Genomic DNA, 16460 nt, shown 5'->3' with positions numbered 1-16460 from the left:
TTTCAGAAGATGGCATGCTGTGAATTTTAAAACTCCCTAGTCATGGATAAACTGCAGTAAATGTCAGTTTGTAATTGAGGCCACTTAAGTTAGTTATTCTACATTTATTTCTAACTTCATTTTCCAAAAATCTCTTTGCTGGGATCAAAGAAATGTTATCATCATGAAAGGAAATAATGCAGTATTTGCTGAATGGGGCAAGTAAGCAGAAGAATGAAAGTTCTGCATCTTTTTCTCATGTATATAATAATTGTCATTTATTTCATGGATTACTGTGAAGATCATGTTGTTGGCCTTATGCTTAAAAGTAAAGGAATAATGATAATGGTGAAAATATTGCTGCTTTCCTTAACGTATGAAGGTTAATGAAAAGGAAGCATCAGTCAGAAAAGTAACAGCAGCCATGACTTTAATTTGAGCAAGCCCAACTCAGTCAAAGATTTTGCGAAAAGGAATACACAGATAAAAGTGAGAAGGCCCCTAATATTGTATCAGCCATAAAAAAAAGACTTTTTAAAAATAAAGGCTTGTGTAAAATACAGAAATTACTTAAGTCTGCTTCCCCCAGCTGAAGCCATTTACTGCTTTTGTTTTGCGCTGCCAATGTGGAAGACTAAACTTGTGTGGATGAGTTAATTTAATATCTTTTACAGCTGTGGAAATGGAAAGAGCCAAATGCTAGAGCTAACTAGAATGGTCAGTCACAGCTCTCATTTGAGAGAAGATTTTTCTAAATTGCTCAGAAGTAATGCATTTTTAAACAATGTCCTTAGTAAGGGATAAATCCTGGATGAACTGTCTTAAAAAACAAAAAAGGGAAATATGATCTTTGTGGTTGGAATCCTACTCCAAAATTTGTAAATGATAAAAATTTCTTTGGAATACGTGGAATTACGGAATTGCAAACACAAGGTCGAAGACTTGAACCAGGTATCAATGCTCAAGTTTATATAAAGGAGTCAAAACGTATAATTTAAGTGTTGCAGGCTTACTATCACAAAAGGACATTATTTTGATTTTCATGGCAAAACTGACCTATAGTATACTCACAGCAATAATGGTGGTGGGCAATTGCTATGTTTGATGGTTTTATTATTATTTTCTCATTTTTGTAAATTTTTTTTCCATTTTTTTGAAACCCTGCAAAAGCAAGAAATTTACCAGTGACTGGCTGATGCTGTAAAGGCATCCTTGCATGGCCATCTGCAGAATTATTGTAAAGTTATAGGTTGTTGGCACAGTACCATTGTTCCCATCATATTGACACTTACCTTTGGTATAAATTGGGGTCATATGAGAAATGGCTTGCTAGCAAGAGTGGGTCAAACCGTGAAATGATGGATAATTAATAGATGTGCACAATGCAAAGAACAAACTTAAAAGACATGAATGTGCCACTTGGAATTTTCAAAATTGTCTGTCTGATTCCTTGCATTTCAATTTAATATTTTTGTGTGATACTGAGGTAGAAAGTCAAGCTTCTGTGAGAGCTGAGATGCTCTTTCTGGGGAAGGGAATAGAGAGAACATGCACCACTTTAATGGTTGTTGCTAATTTGGGGCTGCCAAACCAATGCTATTCACACTGACATCCTGTCTTTTCAGACAATGTGAAGTAATATATTGAAGTAATTAAGACAATTGCTTGTAATAGCAGAAAATTACTATAATTGGTTTGTTTTCCAGATAACAAATGCAGATTTATAATTTCTGTGACCACATCCAGAGTTTTACTACCAGAATTCACAGAGAAACCATAAATAGTTATTGTTTCATTATGCCTAATGTCATTGGCATGAATTTAACTCTGTTTTATTTAAAAAACAGTCAGAACAAGTTTTATCCTTATGTTAAACATAAGCCCATTCTTGGTTTTCAAAAGCTTGTTCATGTTTTGTCACACCTGTTGATCGCAAATCATATACACACCTCGAATGGTAATGAACACTTTTTGAAGGTTTTAAAAAGAGCTGAAATTAATCTTGAAGTGAAAGAAAAGCAAGCTTCAAAATGCTTCTGCCCTTCTAGTGATTTCATCAGGTAACTCCAAGTGTATTAGAAAACTTGGTCATTTATATGCTGTTTCCTCATGTTCCATGACATTTACAGGGTGCCTATAGTGACATTTTTCCAAAACTGGGAAGGCCTTTGCTGGCAGAAGCTGTTTTAAAATCCATTTTAAAAAAATAAAAATCTTTCTTTGAACAACTTATTTTGAAACGTAGACTGGGTGTGACGCAGCCAAGAGATGCACTGAATTTTCAGTAACCTGTGAAGTTGTAACAAAATGTGCGACTGTTTATACCATAGGGTTGCTATTCAATTAGACTTCCTTTGTGAATTATTTTGACTGAAAATATTAAACAGAGTGTAAAGAGCAGTGATGCATATAGAGGGCATTCATATTTCATTTGTTGTTCTTTGATGATTTTATCAATGTAGAGGTCATCCAGTGAAGGTATATAAGCTGTATTGAAAATTAATACAGGTAATTCTGATATTGTTCATATTACTTGTACCATGGCCAGTTTTATTGTTATGTTACTGATTTGCTTTTTCCCATGGACTGCTGCAGACTTTGTCAGTGTCAATTTTGGTTATGTACATAATATTGCCTATTTTCAAAACATTTCACTCATTACTTTAAAAATCAAAATCTTGTGAGTGACATAAAAATATCTGTTCAGATATAATTGCAGCTTTTTATTTAAAGCATTTTAACCAGCTCCAGTTTTGTCTGTTAGGTCTTTTTTATCTTAAGAAACTAAAAGCGAAAGACAAGCAAATGGGTTTGAGATTGGATGAATAATCGTGTTGATGATTGTGAAATAGAACGTGAGGAATCAAAAAAATTGCAATACAGGGGTATCAAAATGGTTTTCTAAATGCTAAAGTTTTAGATTGGCTTGGATAGGATATACAGTATAGCAACTGAAAGAATTACACCCTCAAGGTTTTGTTCTCTGCCTTAAGCAGAAACTGACCCTATTTTGAGGATCTGAAGTTGTTGACAATTTCCCACCTAGGCCATGTGTATGTATGTGCCTCATGGTAGTCCTTTGATCTGAAGGGATGGTGCAGATCGCCGTCCTTATAAAGGACCTGTCATTTGAAGTATTAAGCAGGTTTCTTTCCTGAACTTCTGCCCCTGGCGAGGAAGCTGTTTCTCTGTCCTCGTCTCTTGAGTTTCCTGCTGGGCTTTTGATGCTGATTTTGCAGCTGGTTAGCAGAAGGTGCCATTCATGGGGCTGAGTGCTTGAGTTTGAGTCTTGACACTAAGCGACAGCACAACTAGAGTGGATATATCACTCAGTCAGCTCCTGCTTCTTTGCAGGTTCTAGAAGCACAAATAGGGTCCACTTGAAAAAGGCACATGGACAGAGTAAATGTTCTTTCAGAAGTTTCTTGGTAGAGGAAACAGTGCAAAAAGGACTGGGAATATAGTGCATTGACATAAAGATGCACTAGAGGGCCCAGCCTGCATGTAACCATTTTCCAAGAAGAAAACTGGGTAGTGAGCTGAAGGAACTTCTGAGAAATTACAGCGAAATTAGGAGGAGAAAGAACTGTCTGAAACCAACAGGGCTCAAACCAGGACTGAATGTGGAGAAAGGTGATAGAGTGACAAATGCGTTCAACCTGAAAATGTAATCAGACAAGCATGTTTCCCTGCTGGAGAAGGGATTTAGCAACTTTGAACTCAAAATCATGTGATTTCTTCCTCCTCCTGGCTAGATTAGAAAGGGGAATGATGTTTTTAATATTATATCATGCTTAACAAACCATTGCGTGCTGTGTCAAGTTCATTTTCACTATCAGCTCTGGCTAAAAACCATTGCTATCTGTAGGTTAGCCTGAAGGTGACAAGAGATTTGAATCATTGTAATTAGGCACTCATCATACTGCAAAAAGATACAACTATCTTGATGAATCGGTATATATATAAAAAAAAAAAACCTGTGGGTTGGTTTTTTTTTTTTTTTTTTTTTTCATTTAACTGCAGTTGGTGCCTGGGAATGGGAGAGCAGCAATGAGCTTGGCAAGAAGTGAGGCGGTTTCCTCAGCATGACAACTTTTGTCCTGCTCTCTGTGCAGAAGAAGTTAGGAGGTTTTTTGCCCCTCCAAGTCCTGTTGACACCTTCAAATGTTCTTGGGCCTCTCCCAAGTTTTACCTGACAAGCATATTCATATGTCCTACTTTCTGATTTTGAGAAATACGTAAGAATTCACTTTCCACACTTAGGCAAGAGCTATGAAGTGAGTTATTGTTTGCCTTTTAGAATTGTAGCTGCAGGGCACACTTTTACTATGAAGTATAAGTGATGAAAAATTGGATCTGCCCAGCAAAGTCATGATTGTGGTTGGATATGGCAGAAATGGGGTATAAGGAACCTTATCCCTCTGGGGAAAGGCATTTCCATACACACCAAAATGTATTTTTTCATGACCTTTATTACAGCTGCCTTGTATTAATCATTAGCTTTTGTTCTCATTTTCTCTTCCATTATAGAAAAAGTGCAGAAAACATTCCTGAAGTATGTATGGCTTTCACCAGCTAGAGGGGCATTGTAATTTTTACCTTTTCTTTCTGGGAGCAATGAGTTACCCTTCATTCTTTTTCTCTGAAGATATTTTATCTTATCACTCATCTGCCCATCTTTCCTCAGAGCTTGGGTAACATTCCTTTTGATTATTAGGATGTTAAATTGTTCGAAAATCGGGGAATGGCATTTATCGCCCAGTAGCGTGCTTACTGTGCAATGGAGTGTTGTCATAACCACAAAGTGCTTGAATTCAAGGTCCTAATGCCAATTTATAAGTGCTGTAATTTTCAAAAGTGAAATGCGAATATGGATTTAAATACTTATCTTAGGCAGTGGCAGTTGAAATGTGATAATGTACTTTGGGGGGTGCGTAGGGCAGTAAGTGACTTGCCCTACGTGACTACCCTATGAACTATGGATCTTTCAGAGTTTTGAAGAATGGGTGTTCTTAATGAATATGTTATATAGTTTTGTGGAAAATTAAAAAAACCCCACGAGTTTGCTAGTTAATGTTTAAGCTAAACAGATTTGGAATGTACTGAAAATAGATTTCAAGCTAGTTTTTGTAAAAATTTACCCTTCTGAAGTGAGCAAATACTAGTTCTGTTGGTCATGGAAACTTTCTCTTTGTCTCTGTTGCGATTAGGGTTTAAATTAATTAATCAGCAGTACTAAAATATTAGGATGAATTTGGGTTTGCAACCTTCAATATTTAACAAGAAACGTAGCTGAGAGATTTTCTGTCTTAAAATGATGAACTGGAGGTAGAGCTAACACTTAGCTCATAGAAGCAACCATAATTTCCAGATGACAACACATGTATTTATGTTCAGAACACTGTTATTTCTTATTTCCCCCTTTTTTTTAATCACCTGACTCCTGTAAGCAAAATCTGCTGAGTAAGGGAACAGCATTCTTCTTTGATTACCTGAAGGAACAACTGATCACACAATCTGCCTTTCAGTTCCGACATTTATTTTTGGAGCTTTTTGGCTGATCTGATGGGTAAGGTAGAGGTCTTAAAAGCTCCAAACATGTACGCGTTTTGTGGACGTCTAAGGACATCCAAATTGGTGTTCCCTCCCCCAGACTCCTCAAGAAAAGACTGTGACCTGAGCTCAAGGATTTTTTTTTCAATTTGACCTTCAGCCTTCAGTATTAAATATGTACTTACTGATTGCTGAGAAAGCTTGTTGCGCTGGACCAGCCGTAGTCTTCTGCTTTGTGCTTGGCTGGCACGCGAGTTCTGTGTAGTGGCAGAGGAGAGGAAGGAAAAGGGAATTGAAGGACATGGCTACAAAGAAATGAGTGAGCTGACTGCAATGTAGAAAATATTTGGGAAACTTGAGGGAAAAGCAGGGAACGTAATGTGGAGGTTTGGGAATATGAGGATGACACAGGAGTGTTGGGCTTGTAGATCAGCACTCCATAGAAAATCAGACAAGTTACAGTGCCGTTCACTGTTTGTACGTCCTTTGGATTACAACCTGTATATGTCGGGGCATACAAGCACATTGAAAGTAAAGTTTTAAGTACTTTGTAATTCTTGTTGCCATTTTGGTTTTAGTTTGATCACTTACTCATTGCGGGCAATGTTTTCTGCTGACAGAAAAAGGCTTCCTTGTTCTTACATGTTGATATATTGCTTCGTTTAAGGAGAATGTTGGTGTTGCCTTCAGCGCAAATGATGTATGCATTTGCATTTCTGGAACACTTTCAGAGTTCCACATTTGCTTTTATCTCCTCCACAGAATGAGCATCTGTTTTCTAGTTTATCTTTTCTGAAGATCAGCATAGATTGTTGATTACAGACTGCAATAAATTAACTTGTCGACTTTTGCCATATTTCATGTTTACGTTATATATCTGAACAATGTTGAAGATTTATAGAAGACTTTAAAAATTAATCCGAGATGTAAATGTTTGAAAACAAAAGCCTTTTTTTTTTTTTTAATCTGGCTTTCATTTCTAAAAGCCTGCTATATAAAATTGCATGTGTCTTTCTAAAACAAGCTTTTTAATTTTAATCGTTGAAGGTTTTTTCTAGTGATTTATTAGACACTTGACTTTGTGCAAAACTGAAAGTATATCATCAGAAAACTAACAACTATTGTCATCTTTACTTGCCTAAACCAGAAAAACAGAGAATTTGAAAATACAGAGTTTATTAAGGTAAAAAATACAGTTTTTGTCATGTTGTGTTATTTAGTTTGCTTTTAAAGGCATTTACTTTCAAATTACTGTCTTGCAAAATAGGCTTAGAAAACTTCTTTGTAGTCACAATCTAACTCTTCATTAATTTGTTACCTGAAATTACTGAATAGTGGGAGAAATTTGTAAATTTTACTTTTTCATTAGAATCAGCGGAGTGACTCTCTCTTCTGCTTGTGGGCAGCATGCTGTTTTGTTTTCCAGTTGCAATATATAGAAACAGTTTAGTTCTTACCTCTCTGTTCTATTTCGGTTTTCTAACCAGAACTAACACTTTGAACACGTCAGTGTTTTGAGCTAAAAATATTCCCCAAACTAAACTTTTTACATAAGCACACCCTCAAGTTTGCCTCAACATAGTTGTTCTTGTGAGCTGAAAGTGTAGGAGCCAGAAAGCGATGGAAGTACTCCAAGTGTTTGCACAAGAAGAAAATACCCATTTTCCATTCTCTGTGAAATTCCTCCTTCCGTGTTATCCAGGCGGTGTTGGCCTACTCAGAAGGTATCTACTGTTTCTTGCTGTTCTGAATTGACAGGGAATATATGACAAATATAGGAAACTTCTTTGTTTCTTTGGGCTTGTGAGAAAATTTTGACCATGGCGTGTATGTTTATTGCAGTAGTTCAGGATAGACTTAGGTTCACAGAGCGCGTCATATCTCCAAACAATAAACCTGTCATCACATTTACATTTGTGTTGGGATGTGTGTGATGCATAACATGCAAAACAGTTGCTTGGGTGTCTGAGTAATCACGAACAGATCACTCCTCTATAAAAACACGTAAGCATCATATTTGTGTTTTGCCAATGTGATGGTTACATTATTCACACATCAAATCTCGTCGCTTTTGTAGACTGTTGGGTGATGCAACAAGCTGTGCTGCTCAGCCTGCAGCGGAGCGCTGTCTTTGGGCTTTTCCTAACTGTTTTCTTAGCTTTTGTGTGAAAAGAAATCAGTCCAACTCCTACCTTGAAATTTGTGCAAAGCTGTCTGTTCCAGTAGTTGACTTGATATTTTGTAGTATGGAATAGTGGGAAAAAAATCTGAATTGCTCTGTAAGTGTTGATAAAAGCAGCTGCATTAAATAGCATAAAAGCAAATGTTTATTTTAAATAAAAGACAAAATTCTCGGAAAAAAATACTTAGTGGCTTCCTCAGAGAGAGCAGTTTATGGAGGTACCTTAGGATAAATGCATTGATTTTTGTCTACAGTTTTTCTATAAATTATCTAAGTGAAAGTTAGGTACCATACAAAGTGTGAGGGAATGAGAATGTCTGAAAATGCAGCTGCGCAGTGGAGTGTTGGTACCTTTTATTGACTTCATCATTTTAGAACAACAGTGTCTAGGGGGGGAAGTGTCTGCCCTAACCTCTCTGACCCCTTGTCAAAACCAGCAGGGCAGAGAGATCGACTGACCTCATTTCTGTGAATTTGTGTCTGTTGGTTTGGAGGGGCCATTGTGGCATTTTTTTACTGTGGCTGTTTTTCTGATGTCCAGGGTGATGAGGTTTCCATGAGTGTGCAGCCATCCGCAGTCAGCTTCTGAGCTGTCTTCCTTGCAGAGCCTTCTCTGAATTCAGGTGAGGTTTAAAGCCAGCAGAGGTGATTTTCTGCCCCACTGTAGGAGGTGGAGTGGGGCAGCCTTGGTGTGGTGTCAGTCCTGCTGGGAGTTGTGGCAGCATACAGACCCGAAGGGCTGGATGGAGGAATTGCGGCGCTGGACCTGGGCTGGCACACCAGGCTGCATTGCGCTGCCGGTGCTGATGCACTGATCGTGGAGCCAGATGCCTGGTGTGCTTTCCCTGGCACACTGGTACATCTTGAGTTTACAGTGCTAGAGGCACTCCATATTTAGGAAGACTATTTTAGAGTTATTAATATTTAGCGCAATAAGGCTTTGTCTAAAATTAATCAGACTATATGTTATAAGGTGCTCATCAGTATCATACATCATGACAACAATGGAGCGAACAGATTCTGTTTATTTTTGAAACAGACCTTTAGATGTAAAATAAACAAAAGCATTAGATAATACCTCATGGCAATGTGGAAACAAACTGCATTAAGTCTTTCTCTAAGACTAGCTAGGTAATTTATCTACTACTTAATTAAAAGATACGAATGCCAAGTGTTTCCACAAGTTTTTTGGAGTGAACTCGTGGATTCCACAAGAAGAGAACTAGGCCAAGTACTCAAAATTTTGTTTCTCTTAAGAAATAAACCATTTCCAGACAGGCCACCTGTTTTCCCTTCTGTCAAATGTCTTGGTCTGAGGGCTCAGAGAAAAATCCAAGGAAATTTTTTTAAGGGGTTCAAAGGAGTATAAAGTGATTTAAAAAAACCAAACCAAACACAAACAACTGGCATCTAATTCGTATTTCCTTTTTTTTCTATGTCAGTTTGTTACATGTACAATTTCATTTATGTCTTTTCACATTTTAATAGAGTCCAAGATAATTTTTCTGCTTGATTTCTGTTAAGTGGTAAAAGACCCTGAAATTCTACCAAAAATCAGACAAGGCCTTTCTCTGTGTGACTTTAACAGTTGTCTAAGAGGAAAGGTAGGCTCCCTTCTCCTGATCTCCCCTGCCCCGCTGCCTTCCCCTTCCCCCAGATACGAACTTCCCTTTGGCCTTGGGCAGTTTTTTTCCCATTCCTTTACCATATAAACTTGATTACATGTCTCTGAGTGTAATTGAAGGGATCTCTAGGCAAGGGGTAGGTCAGACCTGAAAAAGGAAGAGGGTTGTCGCTCCCTGGGAATGAATTTGGAAGTTTGCCTGTTTTCTCAAGGTAATTTTTGTCTCTTAAAATCAGCACGTAATTTTTTCACTGTGTAGTCCTTCTGTTTCTCCTGGCCTGTTCACCCCTACGTATCTCATACATTTCCTTGCCTATTGAAATTTAAAGAGCTCTTCTAATTGTGTTTTCTTTGTTGGTTGTGTTTCTTTCCCTATGGCTGCTTTTGTCTTAGAATTTGTCTTGAATTCAGACACTTTTTCGGAGAACTCAATTATTATTTTTTTTCTATGGGTAGGACTGACAGCCTAAGGTTCTCTATTGCAATTATTTCTTAACTTGTCATATAAGCTGGAGTTGTTCTGTGTGCTTTGGTGGGGCACGGGGGTGTGTTAGTACCTCTTCTGCATATTCTTTGGGTTTGATATATTATAAACCAGCAGAGACCTGAGTTTAGTGCAGTGGTGTTAGTGATGCAAATTGAGAATTCAGCATGTCTGGGTTTGGAACTGTGGCTTTCAAGATTTTTTAAGCATTTAAAATTTTTTTTAAGTGATGGAAGGTAGAAAAAATAGCCATTATCTTGTAATGGGCATTGTGGTCTCCTCCTCCAGGTCCCTGTTTGCACTCAACCTAAGTTACCATATGCCTGAGTCTGGGAGACTGGGAATAACCAGCAGAATCCCAAGGGCAGCTACTATGGAAGCACACAAGTGTGTGAGAACATTGAAATGCATTTAAGAAATATTTTTTTAAATCCATAGAAAGTGTCGCAAGTTTCATAAGTAGAATGGTAAGAAGTTCCCTGAAGTGGTGGTGTGCGTTTTTTTTTTTTTTTAAATGGCATGGGGTAACTGAGGTTGAATGAAAAGAGGGGCCTGGAGGAGAAAATTGCAAAGTTCTTCAATGTAGTAAAAATATCAATCTTTTCTGTTTTCCAATGTATACATTCTAAATATTCTTGTTAAATATTCTTGTCTTGTTGGGATTATCTTGATAACAGGTAAACTGTACTGTTCCTGGCCATTTTTTTTTCAATGCTGTTTTCTTGTGCCTCTATTGCTTCGTGCAGCCCCTCTGTCACTCTCGTGAAATAATGACCATGGTAGTTTTTAGAAAGGTTTACAAAGTTGATAGGGGTAGACTCCACTGTTCTCAAGGTAAGAGACACCATTTATTAAAAGTCCATCATTTGGAACATCCTCTTCAGGACATTGCTTATGAAATACAGCTCTAATTCTTTGTCTTTAAAATGACAAACCATCCATGGCAGTCTTTGTTCTCCTAATGTTGCCACATGAGAATCCTTCCCAAACAGTGCTGTGCCTTTTCCATCAAAGTGGATTTTTGATGGGCTTTTCCCCCTCCTATCTTCTGGTCTTCACAATATTTTCTCCCTGTTCTACACATGATTAGTAAGAAAAAGGAAGAGTTGAGCCTTACGGAGAGAGAGTCAGGTTGAACTGACTGGAAGTAAGAAGAGGTATTTGCATTTACAATGTGTGTTTACTGGCTTGGGTCAACATCCTGGAAGTTTCCAGTATCCGCATGTTTGCTGGCATACGTACCAAATTTACTTAAAATAATAGAAAAACAAACTTCCTCGTGCAGTTCCTTTCACTTAATGTAAGTTTCAGTGACGTGTATTGTTGTTCTTATGTTGATGGCAACAATGTTAATATCAATGCCTTTAATATCAATGGCTGCTGAATATTGATTGTATTGGAATAAATTTTAAAGTTGCCTTTGTGTTGTGAAAAATTTCTGTTTAAATTGCCTAAAAGTCAGTCTTTCTCTTTACTGTAACTCGAAGACAGAAAAAAAAATTGGGAAAGCTTTGAAAGAACTTTCTAATGCAGGGCCAGCTAAATCAGTTTGTGATTAGATGAAGTCTCACAGATTTATTAATGGGAAGAGTAAGAAGAGTATTGTTATAGCAATATTGAATTTAATCTTTTATGTCTGTTCATGTTGAGCAAATAATTCTCTTAGCAGATGCGAAAATGGGAATTTCACCCCACAACTTTGTTTTATATAAGTATAAAAGCATGCATGTGTTTACAGGCAAGAGAATAGGTAGTACTCGGTCTCCATATAAAATGCTGGTTCATGAGAGATGTATCAAGAACTGAGTAGTATGAACGGGTGCTTTAAGGCTTAAACTGAAACCAACCAAAAATGTGCCGCCTGCCTCTTTTGCCTATAATAGGGTCAACATTGGGATCCATGATTCCTTTGATCTTTACATAAAACAGATGAAAATGCATAAATTGCTTCTAATCAGAGATGAATTAAAGGAAAATAGCCTCCCGGAGGACAAAGCACCCCAGGCACCCATCAACAGCCTTACCAAATGACAGACCTGGAGGAGACTTCAAAGCTGCAAACACAACTGCCAGTGAAATCCACCAAGAGTCTAGATGGCATTTAAAAAAAATAATTTTCACAGTTTACAAGTGCCCAGAACTCTCTCTTTAAGAAAAAGTGACAGAAGCACACTACACGGACTTGCTTTTTAAGCTGTTAAATGTTCTTTTTCTTTTAGAAGGGTTGATAAAGGCAAGACTCGCTTGTTTAATTTAGTCAAAAAATGTGTTCAGACATGACAAACATTGGTAATTTTTGTGTCAGGTAGGGTTTACTCAATTTGAGTGGCATATTGTTTTGAAGCTGAAGTGTATGTTTTTAGTGGAGGCAGATCAGACATCTATTGTAATTGCGTCCTTGGTTGTCATCCGTATTTGTCATTGTGAATACGAGCACAGTTAACATTCCTCAAATGGCAGAAGAAGGAGGAAATGTAATGATTTTGATTTTGGAGGTGAGGGAAGATTTGAGGCAATAATTTTATTGTGAGCAGTGTTCTCTTTGTGGAAAAAAGAACAATTTTATTCCGAGTTAAGTCAGAATTCAGATCCTTTTCTAGCTCAGGTAACTCATTTAAATACACTTTAGATACTAATATCAGTAATGTTAAATATAAGAGATACCCTTGAATAAAAAATATTAATTACTGAGTTGTTTCAAGAGAGAGGTAACCTAAACATGATTTTTTTACTTTTTTTGTTAGTATTCTGTTTATGAGAGGATACCAAAACTGCATTTAGCATTTTTGAGGGTAGAGAATAAACACAATTTTATGGAGTACTATTAATAAAAACTGCTGTAGTCCGTTCAAAATAAATGGTGTATTAGGAAGGATTTTACCTGCTGCCAATCATACATGTTGCTTGTGTTGTGTACAGCATAACATTTATATCCAAGCCCACATAAATTTGAGAGTCACTGAGACACATATAAAGACCATATGACATTTCTAAATATGCAACTGCATATGAAATTGTTCAGTGGACTGAATGATTTGCGGTAGGTGAGGTCAGAAAGGTTGCCTAATTCTTTGTTGTAAGAACTTATTTTCAGTTGCTTATGACTTTAATTGCTGTAACTGAAGTATGTGTTATGTGTTTGTCTAGGGCTATTGGGTTTTGGAAGAAGAAAGCAAAAAGATTTTGCCGGTCTAAGGAAGCTAGGAAAAATTGCTGAGGGCTTTCTTTCTCTTAAAATTTTTTAAGGTTTTTCCTACATCCCGAAGTCACTGATACATCTCTGTTCTTTGGAGCAGACATTCTAAATCAGGTTTTGAAAACCTGGCGTTTGCCTGTGTCTTGTGAGACCTTCAGGTTCAACCATTAGCTTTCCAAAGCTTGCATCTTCACTGAATGCACTTCTCTCACTTTTGGGCCACTGACCAGGCTGCACGTGAGCTTTCCTCACAGAAAGAGAATGAGCAGAGATTGACTCCTGGCAGAAGGGACACAGCTGGACTTTCTTCATAAAGACTGATCCTGACTGATCCTATTAATATCTGAACTGACATGGCATAAGGCTGTAAGGCAGAGCAGGAAGTCTGCCGCCTTCTGTCAGGTGGGATGAGAGCTACAAAGAGAAGAGAGAGTGAAGTGTGAAACTCAAGAAAAGAAAAATCAAGTGTCTTGAATATACTTTGATGGCCTGTAATAGGCAGAGCAACAGCCCACCTGATTATGGACTTTTTCCCCAGCATAAAAAAAGAGGTCTTTGACACAGCTTACACAGAGAATCACCCTCTTTCCCTTAACTCTTGCTCTGACACTGTTTTTCTGCCTAACAGCAAAACCTCCTCTAATATTGAGTCATACTTCATTGACTGATCAGTATATAAAGCCTAAAAACAAAGTCAGCCACTGTTCCCTTCTGTGAGTACCCAGACAATTGTTGCAGATTACGTGCATCAGGCACTGCTGTTTGGTTCTCCTTTCTTAAACCTTTTTATCACAGTTGATCCTTTGAATTAGGCTGGGCCTCATGGTGTTGGGACTTCCATGTGTGTCACACCCTTAGTGAAGAGAAATCCCAGTTCACTTTGAGTGAGAGAGTGGTGGAATACAGCAGTAATGTCTTCCTTCTGTACGATATCAAGTAGCACAGGTACAAATTGATACTGCTAGACAGCACAACAGCTTAGCGTGCTTTTTTATTTTTTTTAGGAAGGAGCTCATTTTCTCAAATCCCCTTGCTAGCTGCAAGAAAGTTTTGGCTATTTACTTCACATTTGCTATGTAAATCTACTTGGAAAGGAAAGATGATGTATGACCATCTGCATTAAGCAATCAGTGTGATGGACTCATCAAACTCTTAGCAATATCTTCAGGCTCCCCTTAAAGTGGCAGTACGCATTAATCAACCAGCCAGAGTGCCAAGTGCTGCTGCTTCTAAACTGAGGCTTACAGGGGCATGAGATGCCTCAGGGATCTGATTCACAATCTGGGATGGTTTACCTCGGGTTGGTTGGTCTGGTTATTGCGCTGCCTCTGCTTCGGGGACAATTCAGTTGCTTATTTAGCAGCTCCACAAATTACAGGTTGGCAAATTAAGGAAAACTGAAATTGGTGCTAGCGTACCATTGGCACTGAGCTCTACCTTGCGTCAGTTCACAACTGTGAAATACTCATTTCACAAGTAGCTGAGCCACCCTGCAACAGGGTGAGAACCCCTTTGCCCCCAAGAAAAAGAGAATTAGATGGACAACTGGAATGAGAGCTATTGCATCTGTCCCGTGATCCTCTGCCCTGTTCAGGAATTGGTGCAATTCTGTCCTTTGTCTTCTCCCTCCGTCTTTCAGCGTCCACATTCAAAAGCAATGTAGATAAGGAATAAACAATTTAATGCCGTGAGTACTGCAATACCCAGACATGTCCAGTTCACCTAGATACACTCTCCAGCAGCAAAGATATTTTTAAAGGGGTGTATTCATAGGATTCCTCTACCTGCATGGAAATAAGGGTTTTTACAATTGGGATTTTTCTGCTTATAAAGGACCAAAACAACTTATAATTCTCAAAAACTTTTAAACTTCATCAGTTCTAATTGGATTGTTTTTGTTGGACAGGGGTCATAGCTCTGACAACTGCATGCAAATGCAGTTGCATTTTGCGTGCAATCAATGGCAGTTGTCTCCAATTATGATAATTTGATCAGGAATATATATTCGTTGTTCTGCTGTTTCATATTTACTCAAGGAATTGGGTAGTGGCAGTCTCGTGTGAAAGGCCTTCACCCTAGTGGGGATTTCTGTGCAGCCCCTGCCATGCTTCCAGGTTTCAATGTACAAGCCCAGTCTTGAAGAGCTTTTAGTATATCTGCTTGTCAAAATACCATTCTCCTCCTTTTTCTTCATCATTGCCTTTGTCATCATCACCACCATCTTTGTTAGGAATTTGCCACCTTTATGGCCTTTCAGTCCACAGAGATGGAGTTATCATGTGGGCTTGTGCTCATTTGTGCCTAAATTTGCCTTTGATCTTCATCTGACACAGAATACCTCATTTCTCTAGGCTGTGACCAAGCAGTGCAGTGAATTTAAATTTTCAGATTACCTATAACCCCATTTTATTTAGGAAGCACAAAAACATTTGTCATGGTCTTCAGTTTGTGCCTCTGCCTTCAGCAGTTGAACTTAGAACCTTCATTGCCCTGTCTCCGTCTTCTTTTTTTTGTAAAAAAAAAAAAAAAAAAAAAAAAAAGAGGAGAAGAAGCTTCTGTTTACCTGCCTATAACTCCGTGCAAGATACTGGGGCTTGCTGATGTGCTGCTGCTGTCCTGGCCTCCCAGAAGAGCTAGCATGCAGAAGGTTGTTTCCCATTCCTACCGTATAGAGAACAGAGAATGGGCAGAACACGAGAATAAAGCATGCAAGAATGGCTCAGTTTGTGAGGAACATCCCCCTGTGAGATGCCTCTAGTTATTCCAGCCTCTGCTGTTTATAAAAACAAGTTTAATCATTCCAGATTATAGTCTGGCATATTAATGTAAACTGTTGACTGGTTTTGGTTTCTCTTAATATGCCAGACTGTAGTTTGTGGTTGTTCAGAAGCTCCGATGCAACGCCTGTGGTATTGCAACACAGGGGGATGAACAATGGGTGAAAAGAACGAGTACAGATGTCTCAGGGCAAACCATCTCTGACCAGTCAAAGCTTTTCGATAGTCGGTAGAAAATAGGCTTGCTTGGTGACGCTGCCCACTCAACTTCTGCTCTGCCGGGGAGAAAAAGGAGGACTGTTCCAGGCGCTTTCTAAGGCATTCTCTTCTCGTGGAACTGTTGTGTCCAGCTCTCTTCAGCTGAAAACACCTTGCAGATATCAGTGTCTCACATTATCTCTCTCCTGAGAATACAGTTTTAAGAGGCATCATTTTGGCAGCCCTGCCAGCTGACACAGCTTTTGTTTTGCTCTTGCATCGCTACCATAATTGCACTGGTAAATAATTTGTAGGGATGCCTGGTGAGCTGTTTCAGGGAACTGAACTGGTTTTAAATTGAACATTTTCCTTTGTATGGCCTTAAAAATGTGAAAATGAAGGAGGATCAACAGCTCTGGCTTTTTTTAAAGAAGGTTCTTTCTCAGGACCCTCTGTGCCGGGGATGC

General features: G+C 38.3%; 1 protein-coding gene across 6 annotated transcripts in view; it reads left to right on the top strand.

Annotated features, from left to right (window-relative positions):
- The window catches only part of WDPCP (WD repeat containing planar cell polarity effector), a 156115-nt gene that overhangs the window by 11942 nt on the left and 127713 nt on the right, over window positions 1–16460 (top strand). The window contains exons 1-2 of one of the 6 annotated variants that reach the window (XM_063328348.1): window positions 7148–7256; window positions 8256–8337. The exons of the other annotated variants lie outside the window; for them this stretch is intronic. The gene's annotated coding sequence lies outside the window, so the exon portion shown is untranslated. Of the gene's footprint in view, window positions 1–7147; window positions 7257–8255; window positions 8338–16460 lie in introns of those variants that run through there. 6 annotated transcript variants of the gene reach the window in all.

The sequence above is a fragment of the Chroicocephalus ridibundus genome, chromosome 3 (genome assembly GCF_963924245.1).
Source record: "Chroicocephalus ridibundus chromosome 3, bChrRid1.1, whole genome shotgun sequence".
Taxonomy (NCBI): Eukaryota; Metazoa; Chordata; class Aves; order Charadriiformes; family Laridae; genus Chroicocephalus; species Chroicocephalus ridibundus.
This window is presented reverse-complemented; position numbering and strand designations above follow the sequence as displayed.